Here is a 23,204-nt window from a genome sequence, read left to right as displayed (position 1 = left end):
TTCACTGTCACAGGTGTGCAGGTGAGCAATCAGTTTACATAACTATCATTGTACACGTTTTGGAGGGGAAAAAAGTTCAGTGTACCACAAGTATTATCCACACCAACCAGCGTGAAGTACAGGAATACTGTTGGGAGGAAGTGTGTGTACTCAACTGACTGCATAAGGTTGTTTTAAAATCTGTGAACATACGCCATTATCATGAGACCGGTTATAGTCTACATTTTTTGTTTTAAAAGGATGAATTCGCGCCCATGAAATTTAAATAAACAGTCAAACAAATGATGTTTTAATTTATTTCAATAGCTTACATAAAAGTAGAAAGAAATCAGATACTGCTTTACAAAATACTTCATCTTAATCTACAGGATTGTGTCTTTATTAACATACAACGCCAAGCAGTACTGGTTAATCAGAGTTAAATTCGAACAGGGTTATTCAAAGAGTTCACTTGGGAATAATGTGTAATTTTCTACTCTCCCGAAGTGACAAATCAATCTTGCTTTCTACCATAAAAGCTGGCATCGCTATACTAAAAAGCGAATTTTACTAAAATGCAAACAGCATTCAGGGAAGTGTCAGCTGATGGTCACCTTCCCCCGCGATGAGCAAAAACCGACATACTGTCGTTTCAAAATTCATGTGCATTTCTTCACATGACGAAAAACCAGAGAAACTGGTTCGACACTTACAAGATTTTATCCCTCATAAAATGCAACAGCGTTAAAAATGTTAGCGCATTTTTGGGGGGAGCAGATTAAACGCAAACAAATATGCAAACAAGTCCAAACAACTTAAATCCAGCAACAGAGAGCAGCTACTTTGGAACACAGTTCCCCCACTACGAGAACAAAATGCCCTGATTTTGCGAAAAACTCCAAATCCAAACACACAACACCATTTTATCAACATCTGACAATATTCGAAGAAAAATAACATACAATGCTAGCCTACTCAGTAACATTGCAGTCATTTGTCAGGCAGTACAGAGAAAAAGAAAAAAACACATACCTACAAAGGAACTAACACAGTGGAATGATTTAAGCTTATTAAGAGCAGCAAAAAAAGAGAAAGCCCCAATGTTTTCTTTGATAAAGTGGGCAGGCGGTGGAATTCAGTAAAGGAGGTACAGTTTGACACAGTGAAATGGGATCGGGCTGGCGCGCGGCCAGAGTGACGAGAGGAACTACATCCACGCTGCACCAACAGCCTTCTGCTTCATGGCTGCCTTTTTAAAGGGCCAGCGCTGCTCTGCTGCTTTTAGCCAACTACCGTGTCTCCATGACGGTGACCCGAGACACCCGTAATAGCGGTTTCTGCTTTCTTCACTAAAATATAGCAATTAAAAGTACTCTGTAGGCTTGTGCAGCCTTCGCAAACTGCTTTCGTTTTCACACCAAGAGAGCGCCGCTCGCCCATCTGGGAGAAGAGTTACATTTTAACATCGGTAAAATAAAAATACTTTTCGCATGGTGCACAACGAAAGAATATGAGCCTGCAGCCCGTGCGTTTGTCTATGTGAGTGATCGTACACGTCTCTGAACTTGCAACATTGTTGAAATTAGCATTATTAAAAACATTATGTTATTAATGAAGCACACACTAAATTAACAAACCCCACAGTGTATAATCATATCCTAAATAAATGAAGGTATTTCGACACGTGCATTCATTTGCACGACCACGTCTTGAGCAGTTAGCATGCATCGTGCCAATTAGAGCACAGTGGCTATATTGATTTTTCACAATGACAAACAGTTTATGTTATGAAACCAAGGATCGCAGACGAGATGTTTATTTAATCAGGTCGCTGAGTCGCCCTCAGGACGCATCATTACAGCTCCGCTTGCCCCCGGCGCAGACATCATTAGCGGGACTTCACTGAGCTGAAATGCCAGGATGCTTCGACTTCTGGCACTCTCGGCTCATTACACCATCCTTGACAACAGGGAGACCTGGAAATGGAGGCACTCGCACACGACACAGAACAGGCGTCCACAACAAGCATGAAATACTGTCTGGCCAGCGGGGTGACCATAATCACTGCACAAAAAAAGGGAAGTTCGTTCTGGAATACCAGTGTAGATGCATTAAAATATATATGTACACAAGCCTCAAGTCCAGTTGAACAGTGGCAAATGTCGCTTAATGCATCTAGTTTGGACAGTGTACTGTGTATCTCCATTGGAAACAACAGCAAAAGATCCAATGGTTCAACTAAAAAAACACCTATTCAAATCAACGCACCTGAAGTTCCACTAACCAGTTTAGCGTCAAAGCTTCGTAGCTGTATATTCATGTTTTGAAAAACACAAATGCCCATTAGTAGATCAAATACAAACCATATGTAAGTTATGAAATTGAATTTTCAAAGGGTCAACAATGACATGTTAAGACGTTGGCTGTTTTACATGGCTCCTCGGACGTCAAGGAAGCCATCTCACATGGCAGAGATGGATGTCGACGGCCCTCATGATTACAAAGATCTGTCTCAAGAAATCTTTATTGTATGATTAATTAAAATCCTTTACAAAAGCTTTAGAAAGTGCAAGCTTAGAACAGGTGATAATAGAATACATAAAATCTAATAAAACAACATGTTTAAAATACAGAGATACAATAAGGTTGCAAAACACAAATGACTTAGTACCAAAACAAGTAAAGGGGAAAAAACCGGTCCATTAGAAAACAACACATGCAGAGGTTGTGAAACGAGGAATGTGCAAAACTGCTCTGGGCATCCTATTCCTACCGAAAGTTAGAATAGGCATGTGTATTATGGAAAATACGGTTATAGATGATATTGAGTGTCAGTGATGCTTGGAGCCTAATTTATACAACTGTCACTTCTCTGGCTGAACATATGAGTATTCCAGCAGCAGCATAAAACTTCCCAATTAGTGCCAGCTCCATCGGGACTGTGGTGGTGTAGATGTGCCTTAAAGCCTCCTTACATGATCTAACACAGTGGTATATGAAAATAGTTCTTAGATACAACCGCCTTGGGGGCAGCAAAGCTGGGCAGCAGCAAATAACATGTTCTGCAGATTCTATGGGATGTTGACACAGACAACAGCCATAGCCACTTGATGACCAGTTTTTCCAGTGGGCTCTGTAGTCTTGTATGAGCAAAGTTAAGAGCCTTACTCTCAAGACATTTTGTAGGGCTTGCCTTCCAAGACCTGCTTTTAAGTAGGGCTGACATGTAGTATTTTCATGTGAGTTAACAAGGCCTTCTGCTCCTAGGACTGATCTGATCCGTTCAAGGTCTTGTTGCCTCGAGATGTTCTTGCCACACTTTTTTAGCAGGATCTTTGAGCTATACTTTGTTAGTGGTAAGTCTGTAGAAGGTTTAATTGTTAGTCCCAATGTTTGTTTGGCAATCAAGAGATACCTCGCCCAGCGACTGTTGTTATCTGAAAAGACCACCTGTAGCGCAGCCCTGATTGTGTCCGGGCAAGCACTGATCACATTATGTTGGAGTTTGACTATGTCTTTTTTACATTCGATGTCCATTGCTGTGATGTTAAACTCTAATCGGATCAGTGAACGCCTGTCGTGTGAGGGAGCTTAAAGACTTTTCTATACGCCATTGTATATAAGCCCTCCATTTTTTTGGTCAACAGACCAGGGAAGAGAAGGTGGCCATAGCTGAGTGTTGGCATTAGCTTGGCTTATATAACTCATCGGATCCCCTTCGTTGAGTGGCTTACAAGCTTATGGTGTAATTTGCACAAGCCATATGTTAGCTTAGCTGCTTTTGCCTCCAGTGCTTTGACCTGCAGTGCTGGTCTGCAGGTATCTGTAAATTGCACTCCTAAGTAGGTGTACTTATTGATTGTGCTTATCCTTAGAGGGCCCAGCTGCCTTGCCAGTATTTGTTTTTTTGGCTTGAGGCCAAAGATCAGCACTTTCGCCTTTGATGCATTAGCTGCAAGCTTGTTTTCAGTGTTGTAATTATGTAGCATCTCTAATGTCCTTTTCATGCCAATTCTTGTATGATCCAGCAAAACGAGATCGTCCGCGTACTGCATAATTGGCAGTCTAAGGTGGCCCAATTTTGGAGGAAATATGTTAGTTTTTAACAGTGCTTCTCCCAGGTCAGCAGTGTATAAGTTAAACAGGGTGGGGGCAATCACGTAACTCTGTTTTGGCCCCCTGTTTGTGAAAATCTTGGTAGTTGCGCATGTACTAGTAAGCTTTACTGGCACCCAGGTGCCAGTGTAGAGTGATATGATAGCCGCCAGCAGTGTCCATGGTATTCCCCATATTGCCAATTTTGCCCACAAGATGTTTCGATCAACTCCATCAAAGGCGGCACTGTAGTCCACAAACCAAGCATATAATGGAGGGGAGGTGGACCCAGTTGCCTTCGTTGCCAGATATGAAAGTGCGATGGTGTTGTCCATGGTTGACGATTTCGTCCGAAAGCCAGTCTGATAATGCAGGATTACTTGATTATTCATGATCCATGACTCTAGCTCTTTCAGGAGCATCTTTGCAAATGCCTTTCCTTCCACTTCCAGTAGTGCAATAAGTCTATTATTCCCTGGGTCAGCGGCATCCCACTTTTTATGAATCGGATCTAGGATGGAGCCTTTCCATGAATCCAGAACCACAGAAATATTATAGGAATGACTAAATGAAGTTTGAATGTGGGTGCCCAGTATTCACAGTCTTCCTTGAAGAAATACCCAGGCAGCCCGTTGGGCCCTGGCGCCCCATCCTTCCTGATGCCCTGGAGGATGGTTAGTGTTTCCCTTTCTGTTAGGTAGAGATCATCCGCGTTGCTCTTTTCATGTTGGTGGTCTTTGATCTTGACAGTTCTTTCCATGGATGTTTTCTGATCGACATATACGTTGATGGCATGAGCAGCCCGTTTGTTAGCAGGGACAGCATTATGGGTGTGATGGGCACCATTAAGGCCATTGGCATAGCCCCAAAACTCCTTGCTTTTATTAGGAGCTAGTAATGTGTAGATTTGTCTCAATTTTTCCTCTATGTTGGTTTGTTTCAGTTGCCAAACAGTTTTTTGTGAGTTTTCCTTGCTGTCTTCAATTGTTTTCCCGTTCGAATGAACTTTTCCTTCCAATGCTTCAATTCTGCCAAACAGTATCTTTTTGCTCTGAATAAAAATGTGGTTGTCCGTGTAATTAATTTGCCCCATTTGCCTGTATTTATTGTTATAAGTAGATTGCTTTCCTGGAGTCAAAGCATTGAATAGTGAGGTCATAGTTTTGGCCCAACTGCTCTGTGGGCCATTTATGCATGTCTTCTGCTTCCATTTGATATACTTTGCCCGGCTTATAGGCCCCCATTTGATGCTTTTAATTGAAGCTGGTTCGTTATCTAGACTGAGCATGTTGCCTGCAGTTCGATGTTCCTCATGCATCATGCTGCTAGTGTTGACCAGGACAGAGATTGGTTGATGATCGCTTCTGGGAGTGGGCAGTACCTTATACTCTGAATATCTCCTTAACAGGTTCTTACTCATAAAAATGTAAGCAAGTGTGGAGATATTTTTAAATGTAGGAGTCGTTTTCAGCTGGCATGCGTTATTCGCGGACCTCAGGTTGAATTCGTTAATGCAGGCTTCCATAAGAATACGACTACGGTCCTCGTGATTTTGTTCCGGGCCACATAGATCTCTTATGTTAAAGTCCCCAGTTATGATGCATTCATGTTCAGGGTTCTCATGGAGGTATGCTCTAATTAACCTAATGATCCTTCTGATGTTTATATTTTTGACCTTTTTATTTGGGTTGACATATAGGTTAATTACTCCAAGTTTGAACAGAGTACCCTCTGCTCTGAACCCATTTATTGTTACAATCTGGACATCTGGTGCATGCGTGGGCCAGTCCTCGATTTGTAGTTGCAGGTTTAATTTTGCAAATATCGAGATTTTGCCACTTGGTCTTCCGCAGATGTTTTTTCTACTTGCCATTGCATGGATCGCCTGGTAGCCTTTGATGTAAGTGCAAAGATATGTATGCTAAGGCACTGGCAATCTCTGTTGACGTCCATTTACCAGGAGTGGCTGACTGAATTTTATAGACTGGCCACTTACCAAGGGCAGATTTAGAAGATTCAACACCAAATGCGCTTGTTTAATAATGTCTGGGCCCCTTCATGCGTCTCAGGGAACCGTGGGTTAGTTTGGGCTGTTGGCCGCGCACTCCCTTTGTTGGGATACTCCCTCCCCTCGGGACAAGGACATAGTACGGGTGGATTGCAAGCATCGGCTAGATAGGTGCTTTAGGTGGGCTTGAGATGAGCAAGGGACACATTGGGGATCTCTTGCATGCTTACTCTAGAAGGTGTTACAGAAAGGAAGGAGAGGGCATGGATTTCTTTCTTATGGCAATGGCCTTTACCTTACTTGTGTTTGCTATGGACCTGCATCACTTGAACCCAGAGTGACTCAAAGGGATTGCTAGCTTAACTCCAGTTCCAAATCTCCGTGATATCAAAGACTTCAACTACCTGCATCTGCACTCTACAAGCTGTGAGTCTGCTCTGCCAAGTTATGCCATCCCAGTTCTGGATCCTTGGAAGTGATACCTAAGGTTCCTCTACACCGATAACCCATTCATACTCATTGAAACCGGCGCATCTTAACATTTGCATAAATCAAAACCAATGCATTCTCGTCACTGGGTAAAATGAACCCTTTGGAACCAGCTGATCGCCTTCGGAATCAAAGCATCACCTACTGGAGGAGCAGCAACCATGCATTGCATTCTGAACCAACGCTTCATACTCTGAACCGACACATCACCACAGCTGCATGGTGAAAATTGCCGCATCTCGACCACTGGGTGGCTCGACACCAACACATTGCTTCGGCTCACCTTGCATCTTCCTCGACAACGACACATTCCGGATCAAGGTACTTTGGTTCAGTGGGCCAAAGTGTGTGCCTGTATCCAGCCCACACTCCATTGCAGTCGCCCTGAACTTTTGACTTTGCCCCGGTCCAGCATGACCAGGTAACCCATTTAGGCGCTTATTGCTTCTGAGAACTATTTTACATTTATTCTTAAAAAAATCATATCTTGACTTCTCCTAGTAGGATTTTTGTCATTTTGTTATTGTTCTATTTATAACATTAAGCTATATTTTTCTAACCTGGTATGGAGTCTTTGATGTGGTTATTGTTTGGAGTGTTGCAGCAATACTTTACACATTGCCTCTTAAGTTAACCATGACCACTCTGTAACAAGCTACCAGAGAGTGAGCACAGGATAATTTAGGGTGTGTTGTGACTTACCCTGACTAGGATTGTGGTTCTGCTTGGACAGGGTGCATACCTCTGCCAACCAGAAACCCAATTTCTAACAACGATAAGTAGGGATGGGTAGAATTTATGGAGCTTGATTCCACAGTATTACATGGAATTACATTAAAATTCCGTCAGATTCCGCAGACTTCCACGAAAGGGCAGAGTGGGCATATAGCGCTATTTTCGAAGGGCAAAATTCACCCTCTCACACAAAAATGGATGTAATGAGGTAAATAGAGTAGTCAAATATCACTTGGCGCCCTTGCATACTCTGCAGTGATTAAAACGTTTAATCACTGCAAAGTATCTAAGGGCACTGTTAGACCCGTCATCTTTAGGGTGGTCTTCTCCTAACATTCCTCCTGTTTTCCTCCACTTTTTGCTTTATCGTTTATCTTTTTTGTCGGCCTTAGTACTCTGAGCACTTTACCACTGCTGACCAGTGCTGAAGTGCACGTGCTTCTCCATCAAATCATGGTGACATTGGTGTATACCGGATTGGCATATTTAGTTTACTGATAAGTTCCTTGTAAAATGGTATAACATACACCCAGGGCCTGTAATCTAAATACTACCAGTGGGCCTTCAGCACTGACTGTGCCACCCACACGAGTAGCCTGTCTCAGGCCTGCCATTGCAAGGCCTGTGTGTGCCGTTTCCTGCCAGTTTGACTTGGCATTTGAAACCACTTGCCAAGCCTTAACTCCCCTTTTATTAGACATAGGTCACCTCTAAGGTAGGCCCTTGGTAGCTCTAGGGGCAGGGTGCTGTTAACTAAAAGGTAGGACATCTACTTTTAAGTTTTACATGTCCTGGTAGTGACAAACAACTACATTTGTTTGTCACTACTGTAAGTTCTACTCCTCTCATAGCCTAATATTGGGAATTCCTTAAACTAGTTTCAAACAGTAATTCCAGATTTGAAAGGAGCAGCTAACTCATGTTTCAGGTCTTTGGAATGGTAATGATAAATCCTCTTCAGGCGTAAAGTTGGATTTGACATTACTATTTTAGAAATGTCACTTTTAGAAAGAGGAGAGTTCTCTGTTCTTAACTTTGCTCTGTGTGCCTGTAGCCTGTCTCCAATACACATCTGGGCTGGGTGACAACTACACTTTGTGCATTCCTTCTAGATAGCCACAAACACAGGAAGGTGGGGTTCATCTGCCTTCTGAGCACTCACCTGCATTCATCTGCATTCTGATGGGTCTTCCTGGGCAGGAAGAAAGGAGAGGGGCTGACACTCACATGTCAATACGTAGTGTCCTGTCCACACACAAAGCACTGACTGATTCTCCCTCAGAAATAGCCTGGCAGACAGGGCTGGGATGAAAGGGATCTGTGTGCACTTCAAAGACCCTTTTGGGTATACGTACTGGGGCTATGACCCTCCCAAATCAGTACACTACTGGACTTGGGAAGAACTCTGCTGGAGTAAAGACATCTGTGCTGTAAGGATTGCCACTTTGCCTTTAATGACTGTTCTAAGGAACTGTTTCTCTGCTTTGTTGACCTATCCTGCTGATCTCTGCTCTGCTGAGGACAAGGACTGGACCCTTTTCACTTGAACCCAGAGTGACTCCAAAGGCTTGCTGGCTTCTCTCCTGTTTTCTGAAGTCTCAGAGACACAAAAGACTTTTGAAAACTCTGCTGGACCCTGCCATCTGTGAGTCCTACCCTTGCCTGAGGTGCCCCCTCCAGTCCTGGGCCTCAGAAGTGAGTTCTGCAGCTTTGTTTTACAAAAACCAATGCATCATCACCACTGCGATGATCAGAATCGAAGCATCGCCCTTAGACACTGATGCAGAGGTAGTTCAACGACAGCGGTTTCACAGCCTACATGGCTCAATGGCAAAGCTCTGTGCACCGTGAAGACTACGCAGTGCCTTTAACTCTAAGGAGCTAGACAACGACGCGGGTACCCACTGCATGAATCAGAACCGACGCACCTTGCTTTCGACATAGACGCTTGCTCCATCCAAGGTACTTTTTCTGCAGGACCTGCCCTCCATCACAGTCAGCCTGAATTTTGCATTTGTATGGTCTCTCGTGACCCTAACTAACCTTTTGACTACCAGTCACTTCTAAGCACTATCTTTGCATTTATTCTTTCAAATTTAATATCTCGACTTCTACAGATTTTTTTCATTTTGGTCTTGTTTTACTCAGTTAAGTATTCTCTGTTTTTCTAAACCTGTGTGAAGTCTTTTTGTGGTGTTTTCATTGTGTTACTGTGGGTGTGGGGGTGTGTGTTGCACAAATACTTTACATGTTTCCTCTTAAGTTAAGCCTGCCTGCTCTGTGCCAATCTACCAGAGGGTGAGCACAGGTTAATTTAAATTGTGCATCTAGCTTACCCTGACTAGGATTGTGGTCCCTAATTGGACAGGGTGAAAACCTCTGTAAACTTGAGGCCCAATTTGTAACAGAATGGGTAAAGTTGCCTCCAAAGGAGTTTGTTATCTTAATTAAATTGAATTAATTATGAAACTGAGTTAAATGCAGGTAACTTAATTGTCCTGAGTGAAATTAATTCCAATAGATTAAAAAACATTCATATACTTAAAACTGATTAGACATAACAATACTTAACATTAAGACAAAAACAAATAGAGGTGTGTATAGGCAAAAAAGTGAATTTTATCAAAACCATCCAGTAGATAGTTAATATTGTAAATCCCTAATAAAAATAGAATAATTCTATTTTTATTAGGGATTTACAATATTAACTATCTACTGTCCTGATGATGGTCTTGAAGAGTTGTCCATAAAGACCGAAACGTCGACTCTCAGCTTTATCCAAAAGAAAACTCAGCTAATCTTTATTTTGGATAGGCGGCTTACAGGCTTTACAGAGATTTTGATTTGCTTTCTGACATTTATCCTGTATTCCTGTTTTGCATATTTCTTTCTGCATTGTATATTTCCCTTTACGACCTAACTTTTGATAAAATTCACTTTTTTGCCTATACACACGTCTATTTGTTTTTGTCTTAATGTTAAGTATTGTTATGTCTAATCAGTTTTAAGTATATGAATGTTTTTTAATCTATTGGAATTAATTTCACTCAGGACAATTAAGTTACCTGCATTTAACTCAGTTTCATAATTAATTCAATTTAATTAAGATACCAAACTCCTTTGGAGGCAACTTTACCCATTCTATTACGTCTTTTACCCAAGCCCCCAAAGGTTTACTGGGTTGCTCACTCAATTTACCAATTTGTAACAGGCACTAAGTGGTATGCAGTGGTTTTAATAATACTGATGTCAATCTATGCAACAAAACATGCATATTCAAAAACAAGGTCAAGTCTATGTTGTTGAAATCTCCCGAGATGACCTCTCCCATCAACCACGAGTAAGAAATATGTGGTCAGGCAGGCCCTGCGACCTAGGCCTGAGGCTACTGATTGACAGATCACAGGGGGTCGGCACGTAACCAGCCGGACAAACATATCAACAGGAAAAACCCAGATTAGTCCAACAGCTAGGCAGCAGCACCATAATGGTCCCAGGAGATTGTCTCCAATAAAGCACATCTGACAGGAAGGGTGCATGCGTTCCTAAAACACCATAAAGTTAGATGCCATATGAAGTTAGGAACACTCAGCCCATCAGAGCATGGCACACACAGTACACGCAGTGATTACACGCTCCCGATACCCGACATCTGAACACTTCACGCACTGGCCCTTATCATGTGTTTCTTGCATTGCCTATTGTCGTTTTTCCTGGATTTGCCTAACTGTGCACATTGTAGGCCGCTTTTATTTTGCACGCGTTACTAGATAGCACATCTTTTTGTGTCCTGTTGGACCCGGCCCATTAGGCAGGTTCACCCCTAGACTTTTTGCGTTTTCCTAGCCTATTTATGGAACCTGGTGTTGGTGATTTTAGGCCTCTGCGCACTTTTTCACTGTGGTACAGTGTAAAGTGCATGAGCTCTCTGTATGTGTGGTGAAGTGACCTGCCCTCCCATAGGAATAAATGGGGAGTATGTATGCCCATGGTAGATCCTGATGTGTGGGGAGTGCAGGGGCGAGTTTGGTATGTATCAACTCGTGAGAGTGAATGCTGCAAAATGATGTATGCGACATGACTGTGTCTAGTCTAGAAGTACTACTTTTGGAAGTTGGCATATTTGTGTAGGTTGTTGCTAGCGTGTGATTGGCTGGTGAGCCTGGCCCAGAGTGCATGGGCCTGCTTGTGGATTGACTGTCTGGTTTGAGGATGACAGGGGCTGGAGAGCCCAGGAGGTTGTCTGAGTCAGCCCATGGATGAAAGGCAGCATCTGCTGCCAGGGAAGTGGGAGGAGATGGCACCTGATAGTGAAGGGCTGTTCCTGTGTAACTACAAAGCTGGCTCCACCTCCCGCTGGGCGACTGACACCTCTGTCCCTGATACTGAAGGGGACTTCCCTCTAAACCAGTCCAGCTGGTTCTCACACTGCCTGCTTCAAAGGACTTCAAAGGACTTCAAAGGTTTTGCACTGTATAAGAAGGGGTTGTATCCCCTTCCAAAATGTTCGTGTTTCTTACTTGAATCTACCAGGGGCGGGGGCTGCCCAGCTCCTGGATGCCTGGAGGACTCCTGGGGGGACCCCTCTGCCTTGCCTGGGCTGAGGGGGGACTTTGCTGAACTTTCTGCCCCCCTAAGCACCTTGAAGTGCTTTTTCTTGGCTATAGCGCTTGGGAGCGCTGGATTCGTCTTTCTTGGCGCAGGGAGCGCTTTGGATTTCCTTTGGCGCTTAAGAGCGCTTTATTCCTGCTCCTGAGAGCGCTGTGGGTCGTCATATAGCGCTGGGAGCGCTTTATTTACATTGCGAGTGCCCACCTCGCTTATTTGTACTTTTATTTTATTTCGGTATTGCCGATATTTTAAATGCCTCCCCGCCTGCCTGCCTAAAGGAGAAGGGCCGCTGCGCTGCCCGCAGCGACCCGGAAGTGGATGGCCGGCCGGCCAATCCCAGCGCGGCCGGCCGGAAGCCCCGCCCCGCAGCCCGAGGGAAGGAGAGAGGCTGCCCGGGTGAGGAGAGAGGAAGCGTGGCGGCGAGGAAGAAGATGGGCGGTGAACAGGGCTCCCGTGTGTCGAGGGAGCCCTGCCACGAGAGAAGGAGAGAAGCCGCCGCGGAGAGGAGAGGAGAACCGGCGAGCGCCTGACCGCCGGTGAGTGGGGCTCTGATCGAGGCGATTGGGGGGGTATGTCGGGCACGCTTTCGGTGCCGCCCCCGTGACCTGGGCCCTGTCCTCCCTTTCTGCTGCCCCAGCAGGGCAGCGCTTGATGTTCAGAGTCCCCCGAGAGGGACTCCAACAGAGTGGGTGCTTGGGCGGCCCCGGTTGGCAGTGGATCGCCCCAACGCGAGTAGGAAGCCATGAAGGCTTCATGGGCGGCCCCGGTTGGCAGTGGGTCGCCCCAACGTGCACGGAGCCCGGAGAGGCTCCCCGCCCCATTTTTCGTATTTAGAGCCCTGAGAGGCTCTGGGGGCATTTTGAGAAATTAGAGTCCCCCGTAGGGAACTCCACCGTGAACGGCGCAGAGTCAGGGCGGCCCCAGTTGGCAGCGGGTCGCCCCAACGTTGTCCAGAGCCAGGAGAAGGCTCGAGGGGGCATTGTTTGCAGAGCCTGAGGGCTCCAACGTTTGGCCACAGTGTTTGTTTTAGAGCCTGTGTGGCTCCAGCATGGCGCAGTTTGCGCCCAAGGGTCAGTGAGGACCCTGTCGCAGTTTATTTTATTGCGATGCCCAGGTGCCCAGCACTTTGTGGGCACCTGCCACGTTTAGGCTTTTTGTACTTTGGACTGGCGCTGCATGGCAGCGCGCCCTGACATTGGACCCAGGGCATCTTTGCCCCATCAAGGCCGGTTGGCCTAGGGACTGCCACAGGTGGTGGCTTATGTAGTGTAGGCGCAATGTGATTTCTATGCTTTTAAATAGTAATTGCCTACTGTGTGTTTTTGCGCTATTGACTTATGTTATGGCACCTCTGAATGTTTATGCATTATGTGTCTTCCTTTCCATGCGCTGCACCTCTGAATGTTTAGTCATCATGTGTCTTCTTGCGCTGCACCCCTGAATGTGATTTTATTGCATCATGTGCTCTATTCTTAACACCTCTGAATGTTTAGTCATCATGTGTTTCTCCTTATTACTCCTCTGAATGTGTTCATGCATCATGGGTAAGGTGTTCTGGTTTATGCCCCTAAATGTGGTTATTCTTAGGTGGTTGTCTTTTCTACTCCTCTGAATGTAGGTTTATTGCATCATGAGTAATGTATTCTTTCTTAGACCCCTAATGCTGTGTGATACTTAGGTGGTTCTTCTTTCTTAGTACAGGTGGTCCTAGTAAGGTCCTGGTTCCTGTTACCAGTGGTTACTGGTGGTTATCTTTGATTAATATTTTATGTTACATTTATTCTTTATTCTAGAAGTGATTTTATATTCTACACTTTATCTAGAAGTTCTACATCTGATTTTGACAGGCGCCCATGTGGCCCTGTCTTGTGTACATAATCCCTGTGAATATTGCCCGTGCCAGTTGGCACCATGTATATGTGTGATTTTATCTGGTGTGTTTTTACAATACAAAAGTTATTTTTATAATAACCTTGTGTGGAGTCTCTTTTGTGGTGTGCCTAGTATGTTGTTGCTGTTGTGCGCTGGCGCAAATGCTTTACACATTGCCTCCGAGTTTAGCCTTACTGCTTGTGCCAAGCTACCAAGGGGGTGAGCAGAGGTTATCTTGGCGTGTGACTTCCTTGCCCTGACTAGAATGGTGGTTTCTGCCTGGCTTTGGCGTCAGCCTTCGCCTACCAGAAATAGCCAGTTCTAACATGTCCCATTGTATTTTCACACAGAACCTGCACAAGTTTTTGTGGTTTATTCTTTTCCTGGGACTTAGTTTTAACACTCTAGTCCAGGTCAAACAACAATGCCCCCAGTCATTCTCTCTGGTCAGACACTAGCACCTAGGCATAACAAGAGAATGCAACTTCTGTTTATGAACACACGTCCTGTTATATACCTGAGGACAAGGGTTCTGAAAAAACACACTGAGCAAAGGTCCTGAAGCAAGAGGGCTGCGTCAGCTGCGATGTAGAACATCCACCAATGTATGCTAAGGTACGAGGTCCGCCACTAATCTCAGAGATGATCTAATAAATGATCATTTAGCTTCAGTACAAGGGGGTGGGGTTTAGGCTAGTCTGTCCTATAACAGGCAGCTTTTTATAATACATGGTCTAATAACCATGCTAACGATATTTTTTATATGCATCTGTTTTCTAATTGTGGCACAAATACTGCATCTTACAGAACAATAGTTTAAATGATTATTATACACTTTCTTTGTGTCTCTTGTTTATCTTATTGTGGACAAGTACGAGTAAAAGAGCGAAAGGGTGTTTCCTGTTAGTGCGCACCCTGAGAGGGTCGAGATTGTTGTGTTATGGGGTGCCAACTCACTTGTTTCTCTGGGAAATGTTAAGACGGCAAGTGAGGCACTATAGCTAGCTGGACTAGGGTTCATAGATACTGAGGTGGTATGGTGACTCAGTCCCTATGTGCTGATGTTCTATGGTCCCAAGCATAGTTCTGTTCCTGAGCAGAATCCCTGCAATTTGGTGCCACCAACGTTTTGGTCAGGTACTTAAATGCGGTAACCCTCAGTAGTGCTCATGCTTGTCCACAATACCCTTGCACCTTTTACTGGATACATCAGCAGTGTTATGGAATGATCCTCCACAGTTTGAAGACATACCCTAGTTCTGTTGGTTTTTCAAGCTTTAATATTAAAAGGTTTACACTCACTTTGTGTTACACTTTTGAATCAGTTTCTATTTACTTATGAAGCAAACCTATTGCTATTGCGGTCAAATGCTGACCGGCGGTCTATGCACATTTGACACAACTTGGAGTCCCTAATGTGGGAGCTCCTGTAATCTTTGTAGAAGTAGCGGGCGCTGCCTTCTGCTTTGAAGTTTTTTATTCTTGGGACACATTTCCTCTTGTGGATGCTAACACTACCACTTTTCATGAATACACTGTTCCACAGGCTATCGAAGAAAGAGAGTAAGATCCAGAGATCCTGAGACTGGACATATATCCCAATTACTTCGTGGAGGAAAAGTTTGCTCAAGGCTCTGGACCTCCCCAGCCTTTAAAGAGACAAAAGTGATAAGAAGTTTGTGAGCATGTATTTCTCCTTTTTAAATACTTCAGTTTGCTCCCATCAATGGGTTGTTTAAATTTAGCTCCATAAGACACAGCAAGACCAATTAGATTGATGGATTTCCATTTTTACAAATCTTTATTATACAGATTTTTTAGATTCAGAAAGACAGAACAGCCGACACGTGTTTCACCCTGTATGGCAAGTAAAGCAGGGCTTTCTCAAGGCAATTTTCGTTCTTTCAAGGATAAATCCTTATCCGGTGACATGCAGGATGTTTCATGACTGCCTCTAAAACTTGTTCCACTGCTGATGATGTCTGCCATATTATGTGAAAATGAAATAACTAATTGCGATCTTCATGCTACCTTGAAAGAACGAAAATAGCCTTGAGAAAGCCCTGGCTTTACTTTACTTTTCCACTTTGTGTTGGACAGCAGAATGCACAGAAACACTCAGATTTTTACAATCTGACTTGCTTGAAAGATGCTGCTTGCATACCCATGTCAATATCACAAACCTGGTCATTCGTACTTTACCAGGTGCCATTGGATCTCCATATATCACCTTTAAAGAGGATGAAACAGGGATTATTGCTTATAAATCACATTTATATTCTGGAGCAGAAATGCTTTTCGCTTCCATTGAAAAAATACTGACTGTTGAGCAGATGTCCATCCTTAAAGAATGGCCACTTGCTCAAGGGAAGTGCATTATTGTTGTTACCTGCATCCTCGATAGATCCAGTGAGCAATATGCTTAACAGCTGTTGATGTGGACTTTCTCTTTGACCTTTCTTTGCAGACACAAGTATTTCTACATTATGAGCATGTTTACCCTTTCCCACCTACTGTTCTGCCTCTTGATAAGTATAAATGTATTTTTCATATTGACGGTTCAGCTCATCCGGCAATAGGTTCTAAGCAGCCATATTCAGCTGCATGCGCCATTTTTATTGGTATTATATAAGATGGCGTTTTTCATCCTCAGACCACTCGCACACAGTCTCTAGGAGACTGCACTGCACAGTTGGCTGAACTGAAGGTTTTGCTTCTTGCACTTGAAAATACAGATCCTGAATTCCCCAATGCTTGTTGTGTGTGATTGGTATTAACATGCACAGTCCTTTTTAATGATAATCTACATTATTGGCAACAAAATGGATTCAAGGATTCAATGAGTAGCAAAATGAAGCATAAACTGCTTTGGGTTAGAGTGGGAGACCTTACGGATCATTTGCCATAAACGGAGTCATCAGAGTATGTAAGCACAAGCTGTAGGTAATACTCTGGCTGATGAAGCAGCCAAATCTGCAGTAGCCACAGCAAAAGTAGCAGCAGTTACATGCTCTAAAATTCGTATTTATAATGATATCTTGTGTGCCGTGAATGCAGTTACAAATATCATCCCTTTATCAAAGGGTTTTCCTTCCAAATACACATCATTTAAATGACCAGAATATTCCTTTTGTAACTATTCCTGGGGTTGGCAATCACTTGATTCTCAACAAAGACCTCAGACACACCTTTGGTTGTAGCAGCAAATGCAGGTGTTGCTTCAGAACATGCAGTAATGGCAGCCAATATTTTGCTGCTACAGCAGAGTTTTGGTGGCAGGGCTTATACCAGCAGGCTGAAAAATAGGTCCTGTGTTGTGACATTTGTCAACAAATGAATAATTCCACTGTGGCTCGTCCACCGCAGACACACCTCTTATTTTCCAAAAAGCCTTTTGGCTGTATTTACCTGATTTCGGATACTGCGTTCAAATATATTTTGGTTGCAGCTGATTTTTGCTCTAGATTTCTTTGGGTTTAGCCGCAGCACTCGGCTGACACTCAAACTGTTATTAAAGACTTGAAAGTCTTTGTCGGTACATGTGCATGCTGTGCCTTCCATTCCGACCAGGGTCCGGCTTTCGCTTCTAAAGTGTACTGTGATTCGATGACGTCCCTAGGGGTACAGGTGCATTCTTTTTCTCCATATATACCCAAGGGCAATTCTTTTTGTGGAAGGAATGAACCATAACTAAAAGCAGTCCTTAACGGCTAGAGTATTAGGAACTGGGCGTGGTTGGTTGAACCCTCTCTATGGGGGCTCAAGGGGCTCTTAATAACCTCTTAAATTATCTCTGCGAAGGTAGATTCCGCACAAAATACTTTCTGATACCAAGATGTATGTTCCAGACCTTGACAGCACAGACACTGTGGCAGCTGCCGCAACCTTTGAGGTAGATGACCATTGTGCTGTCTTACAGTGTCCTCCAAAAGTTCTGTGATGCTCAAATAAGCAAATACTTGCCTGCGTCTCTCTCTCTCCCAGTGCATACATACAAACAGCAGTATCAAGCTTGCTTCCAAAAAGTTGGAGATCTGGTTTGAGAGAAGATGGTAGTTAAAAAGGAGGTTGGTCCATCCTACCATGCTCCTGTCCCGCCTTGGCTTGCAAGGTACACCAACTGTGATTTTGCCACCCCTTCCTGGTTCTGGACAAACGTTTTGTCTCCATGGAACATATCAAACTACACTATTTGGCAAATTCTACATAGTATGCCACAAGGTGTTCGTGCTCCTCCACAAGATTTTCCTTTGCAGCCCGCGAGCACCACCAATGCTGATTCTTACCAGCTGGGGGGCTGGGGAGGGTTAAAACCTCCACCGACAACATGGCAGAAAGGATAAATGTTTCTAATATTGCACCTTCTACTTCGGATGTTATTTATACTGATCTACCGTTGTTGAGTCCCTCTGTGGTCCTACTACTGAATCCCAGCCTCCAGATTTTCAGCTAAGTGCTTCCGGGTACTACATGGATCAAGATGATTTTTCTTCAGACAGTTCTTCTGTTTTGCATCCGCCTCCAGTACAGATTTGTGTTTTTATTTCTTTGTTGAAACGCAGTTATCTAGTCCCGCCTTGGATATATGTCTGGATCATACTCTCCTTGGATTCTTTTGTTCATGCAGACTGGATGTGTGACTGTTTTTGTTCTTTTGATCAATGGCCACTATCTCCCGGAACATTCTGCTACAGAACTGGTTAACGGAATGTTGGCCCACCATTCTACTTTGCATAAACTGAAAAGAGACTTGTCCCTCATCAACATTTCAGCTGTTCTAGTGACTGATAGGATTGTTTGGGATCTAGTTCCTTTCAATATATTCTGCCCTACGGAGACCCTGCAGATACCATATGTGTTCAAAGTTTCTATGGGTGATGTAATAGTACCAGGGTTACATTCTTGTCAAAACTGTACATTTTATGCTTACAGAATTGGAGTATAATACTGTTTTTTAATCAGAGAACCTATATCTCAATTCCACAAACTATGCTGACATGTTCTGTTATCACCATTATGTACATCACTTCCTACACAGAGCCAGTAGTCAACTTTTTAATTATATACAATGGTAACATCGTCTGAATCCCCCACAAGGGATTTCCAAAACGCATAGACAAGTTCACGTATTTTACAGAATATGATACTTCAGAACCCATGTCATATTATTTCAAATTAGTTCCTAACACCACCCAAAAAAATATATGCTTAAGAAAACTAAGCTAATATATACAGCTTTGTTCCTTAACCAGTTAGCCCATAAAGGCTATGATTACTGGAAAAATACAATTGATTTTAAATCAATTTGGGGGGCAAAATCTTGGCAGGTTCAAGGAACGGAAACCTTATTTTGAGCCTGCTTAATTCACACACAAATTATCTTCTTGAATGACACCATTCAGCAGACTACATGTCTGGGGGTTTTCAAAAATTAAAGAAATGAATGCCCCAACAATTCCCTCTATTGCTGATTTTTATAACTGGCAAAGTTTGACAAATTACACTGAAGAACAACTAAATGGCATGGTACAGGATGGTACATTCAACTCCACACTTTCTGGTCCTGACAGGTGGTTAATGTGGTAAGCAGACACTAATAGTAGTCATGATTGTGTTCTCAATTCCACGTCTGGGTTACAATCAAGCAAACCTGATCCCCAATAGTTTCAATCACAACATTCTGATATTGTTACAACACATTCAGTCAAAAAAGTGTGTCAACAATGGTTGGAACATTCAACACTGTCTGCAGTGAAACAACATCTTTCATTCCTGCCTGAAGAGTTGAATTCATCTGCTTTTCTTTTGGGTCCCAAATTTCCAAGTTCAAAAAGATTTCTTTATGCTACCTATAAGGAAATTCGGAAATGATCCCAGATGTAAGCTGCAGCACGTTGAAGAAAAAATCAACCAAGATAATTTGGATAAAAAGCTGGCTGTTGTTGATAATAGCATTAATATGTTGTCTTCTCATATTTACAATTTAAATAATATTGTATCTGTTATTGATACTATGCAAAGTGAGTAAATATGTATCATGGGCAAGATCAGATCTATTATGCAGTTTAGCTGGATGCTTCAAACACTTAAAATGGGTGGGTACCATGGCACTATTTGAATTGCCGTGTTAGAAATGGGGGTATCTAATTGGCAGTGGTATGCACCCTGTCCAAGTAGGGACCCTTCCTTCTAGTCAGGATGAGTAAAGTACACACCTAATTTGGTCTGTGCTCACCCTATTGGCACAGAGCAGTCAGGCTAAACTACAGAAGCAATGTGTAAAGCATTTGTATACAACCAACAGTAACACAGTGAAAACACCACAAATGGACACTACACCAGTTTAGAAAAATAAAGTATCTTTATCTAAACCAAACAAGACCAAAAATGAAAAAAATCCAACATACACAATTCTAAATATGATTTTTAAAAGGTACAAACAGTTCTGTCCATAGAAAACTATGGATGTGTCACATTTGGCACAAAGTAATTGGGATGCGTCAAAACTCACAAGCGTAACAGATGCAGGAAAGGTGATGTGCCGATTCCTTACGCGCAGGGAAGGGGATGCATCTGTTCCTTGCTCCAGGGGAGGTGATGCGTTGATTCCTTACTGCCACGCAGGAGAGGTGAGGTAAGTTCCTTACTGAAGAGGAGGTGATGCGTCAGTGTCTTACTGCCGCCCCAGCGATGATGCAGATTTGGCGCTCAGGCATGCTGCGTGAGAAAAGCCAGTAGCTGTGTCGATTTCAGCAACCGCAGACAGTTGATGCTTAAATTTTTTCCAGTCGCCCAGCAGGGCCTGTGTGAAAGTCAGGGCTTTGGTCTCAGACTTCGGAGACTGATGCACTGAACTCGGCATGCAGCTGTTCTTCAGGCCCATGGCAGCAATGTGTGGAAAATTCTCCTGCACAGCAGTGGTGCATAAAAAACAACAGGTACTGGAAGGGCAATGCGCTTATTTCCATCAACATAAGCAGCAAACCAACCTCCAGAGGCCCAGAAATGGAGTTTGGCACCATAAGGCAGGTCAAAATTCCCAGCAGTGGAGTCTCGGGATGCTGTAGGTAAAGTCTTTGTGTCCTTGAGACTTCAGAAACAGGAGGCAAGCTATACATCAAGCCTGTGAAGATGTTCTGAAGTAGGATTCACAGCAAAGTTCAGATTTTATCCTCTTTGACGCAGAAGCAGGCAACTGCTGGTCAACCCTTCAAAGCAACACACAGCAAAGAGACAGTACTATTCTTCAAAGGTCTTCAGCCCTTCTGCTTGGCAGAGGTTCTTCTTGATTCCAGAAATAATCTAAGGTTCTAGAATTTAAAGTCTACTACTTATAACCCTTTTCCCTGCTAAGTCTTTGTTCCGAATGTCACTATTGCTCAGTAACACCAGTTCTGTACTCCCTGGTCCAGCTTCACTACAGGAGGTGGAGACAGCATTGTGCAGAGCAGACAGGTGCTAGTAAAAATCCCCCCACTACTCTAAATGTAGAAAGGTGTATTCAGCCTGGCTTTGAGTCACCCAGGAAAGGCAGGACACACCTCAACCCCCTTTTTTGGCTCTCTAGATTGAATGCATCGCCAGCTCCTGTCACTCTAAAATAAGACAGTGAATACAAAAACAGGCAGAGGCCCACAGGATGGTTAGACAAGAAAATACCCACTTTCTAAAAGTGGCATTTTCAAACTCATAATTTAAAAAAATAATTCACTAAAAGGTGTGTTATTAAATTCTGAGTTCATAGAGCCTAAACTCTCTCTAGCTGTTTCCAATGGACTGCACCACTAGTAAAAATGTTACAGGGCAGCTCCCATGTCAGCCTATAAGAGAGCTAGTCCTTCAAATAGTGAAAAATTCAATTGGCAGTATTTCACTATCAGGACATGTAAAACACCAGTACATGTCCTACCTTTCACATACACCGTGCCATGCCCATGGGCATATATGAGGGGTGCATTACATATAAGAAAAGAGAAGGTTAGAGCCTGGCAAGTGGGTGCACTTGCCAAGTCGACAGGGCAGTTTAAAATTGCACTCACAGACACTGCAGTGGCAGGTCTGAGTCACATTTGAAAGAGCTACTTGTGTGGGTGACACACTCAGTGCTGCAGGTCCGCTTTTAGCATTTGATTTACAGGCCCTGGGCACACACCGTGCACTCTACTAGGAACTTACCAGTAAATTAAATATCAAAATCATGGAGAACTAATCAGAACGACAATTTACACAGGGAGCACTTGCACTTTGGCACTGATTAGCAGTGGCAAAGTGCCCAGAGCACCTAAACCAGGAAAAACGAAGTACAGCACATAGACAAACATCCAAGAGGCATATGCAAAAAGTCATAGGAAACCACGCGAAGGAGGCAGGGTCTAACAGGCTGAAACGTATTCCTGCTCTTTAATTTAACACGCAAGCAACAACTGATGGTGATGAAAGATGCAACGTGCACAATGGTGCACTTAAAGAAATTTCCATTTACTATAGTTGAAACACCTTGGGCTGTGTGGTTGATACACAGTATTGTTTCTTTACCTATCTCAACATTTCAGTTTACAGCTTCCATGAAACATTTTACTGTTGGTAGATATGAACCCCTTGGGAGCAGCTTAATTCATGAATTATGATCACTTCCCCTAACATATCGTTGTGAACGGGTCAGTGAGGAAGGTTTCCTCACTGGATAAGAATGTGACTCTACTGTCGGACATTCACTTGTTTGCAAACACATTAAAATCCACAGCGCATGTAATAGTTCAGTGCCAAATTTGGCCTGTTATTTAAATGGTTCCTTCTTCTTCCACTTATCACAGTACTTAAAAATGGAAGTTATTTAATGCTTAGTGATTAGGATTGCTGAGGTATGTGAGCATGAATCAATCAATCAATCAATCAATCAATCACGGAATTTGTAAAGTGCACTACTCACCCATAGGGTCTCAAGGCGCTGGGGGCGAGGGGGGAGGGGAGGGTGAGGTCCGCTATTGCTCTTGAGCTGTTTCCTGAAGGAGAGATGGTTCTGGGTAAGTCGTAGGTGGGTGGGAAGGGAGTTCCATGTCTTGGCCGCCAGGTAGGAGAAGGATCTTCCTCCGGCGGTGGTCTTGCAGATGCGTGGGACGGTGGCGAGCGCGAGGCTGGCCTGAGCGGAGCTGGCGGGTGGGCGTGTAGAATGTAAGGCGGTTGTTGAGGTATGTGGGTCCCACGTTGTGGAGAGCCTTGTGTGCGTGGGTGAGGAGTCTTAATGTGATCCTCTTGCTGATGGGGAGCCAGTGCAGGTCTCTCAGCTGGGGAGTGATGTGGCTGAAGCGGGGGTGTCCAGGATGAGTCGTGCTGAGGCGTTCTGTATGCGCTGGAGTCTTTTCTGTAGTTTGGCTGTGGTTCCAGCGTAGAGGGTGTGTCGATAGTCCAGCCGGCT

The 23,204-nt window shown here is 43.7% G+C and overlaps 1 protein-coding gene across 3 annotated transcripts in view; it reads right to left on the bottom strand.

Moving 5' to 3' along the window:
* SAMD13 (sterile alpha motif domain containing 13) overlaps nt 1-23,204 on the bottom strand; it is a 346,193-nt gene that overhangs the window by 228,530 nt on the left and 94,459 nt on the right. The window contains exon 1 of one of the 3 annotated variants that reach the window (XM_086954290.1): nt 1,012-1,127. The exons of the other annotated variants lie outside the window; for them this stretch is intronic. The gene's annotated coding sequence lies outside the window, so the exon portion shown is untranslated. Of the gene's footprint in view, nt 1-1,011; nt 1,128-23,204 lie in introns of those variants that run through there. 3 annotated transcript variants of the gene reach the window in all.

This window comes from Lissotriton vulgaris, chromosome 1_1 (assembly GCF_964263255.1).
Source record: "Lissotriton vulgaris chromosome 1_1, aLisVul1.2, whole genome shotgun sequence".
Lineage (NCBI taxonomy): Eukaryota > Metazoa > Chordata > Amphibia > Caudata > Salamandridae > Lissotriton > Lissotriton vulgaris.
Note: the sequence above shows the minus strand (reverse complement) of the source record. Positions and strands in the feature narration are given on the sequence as shown.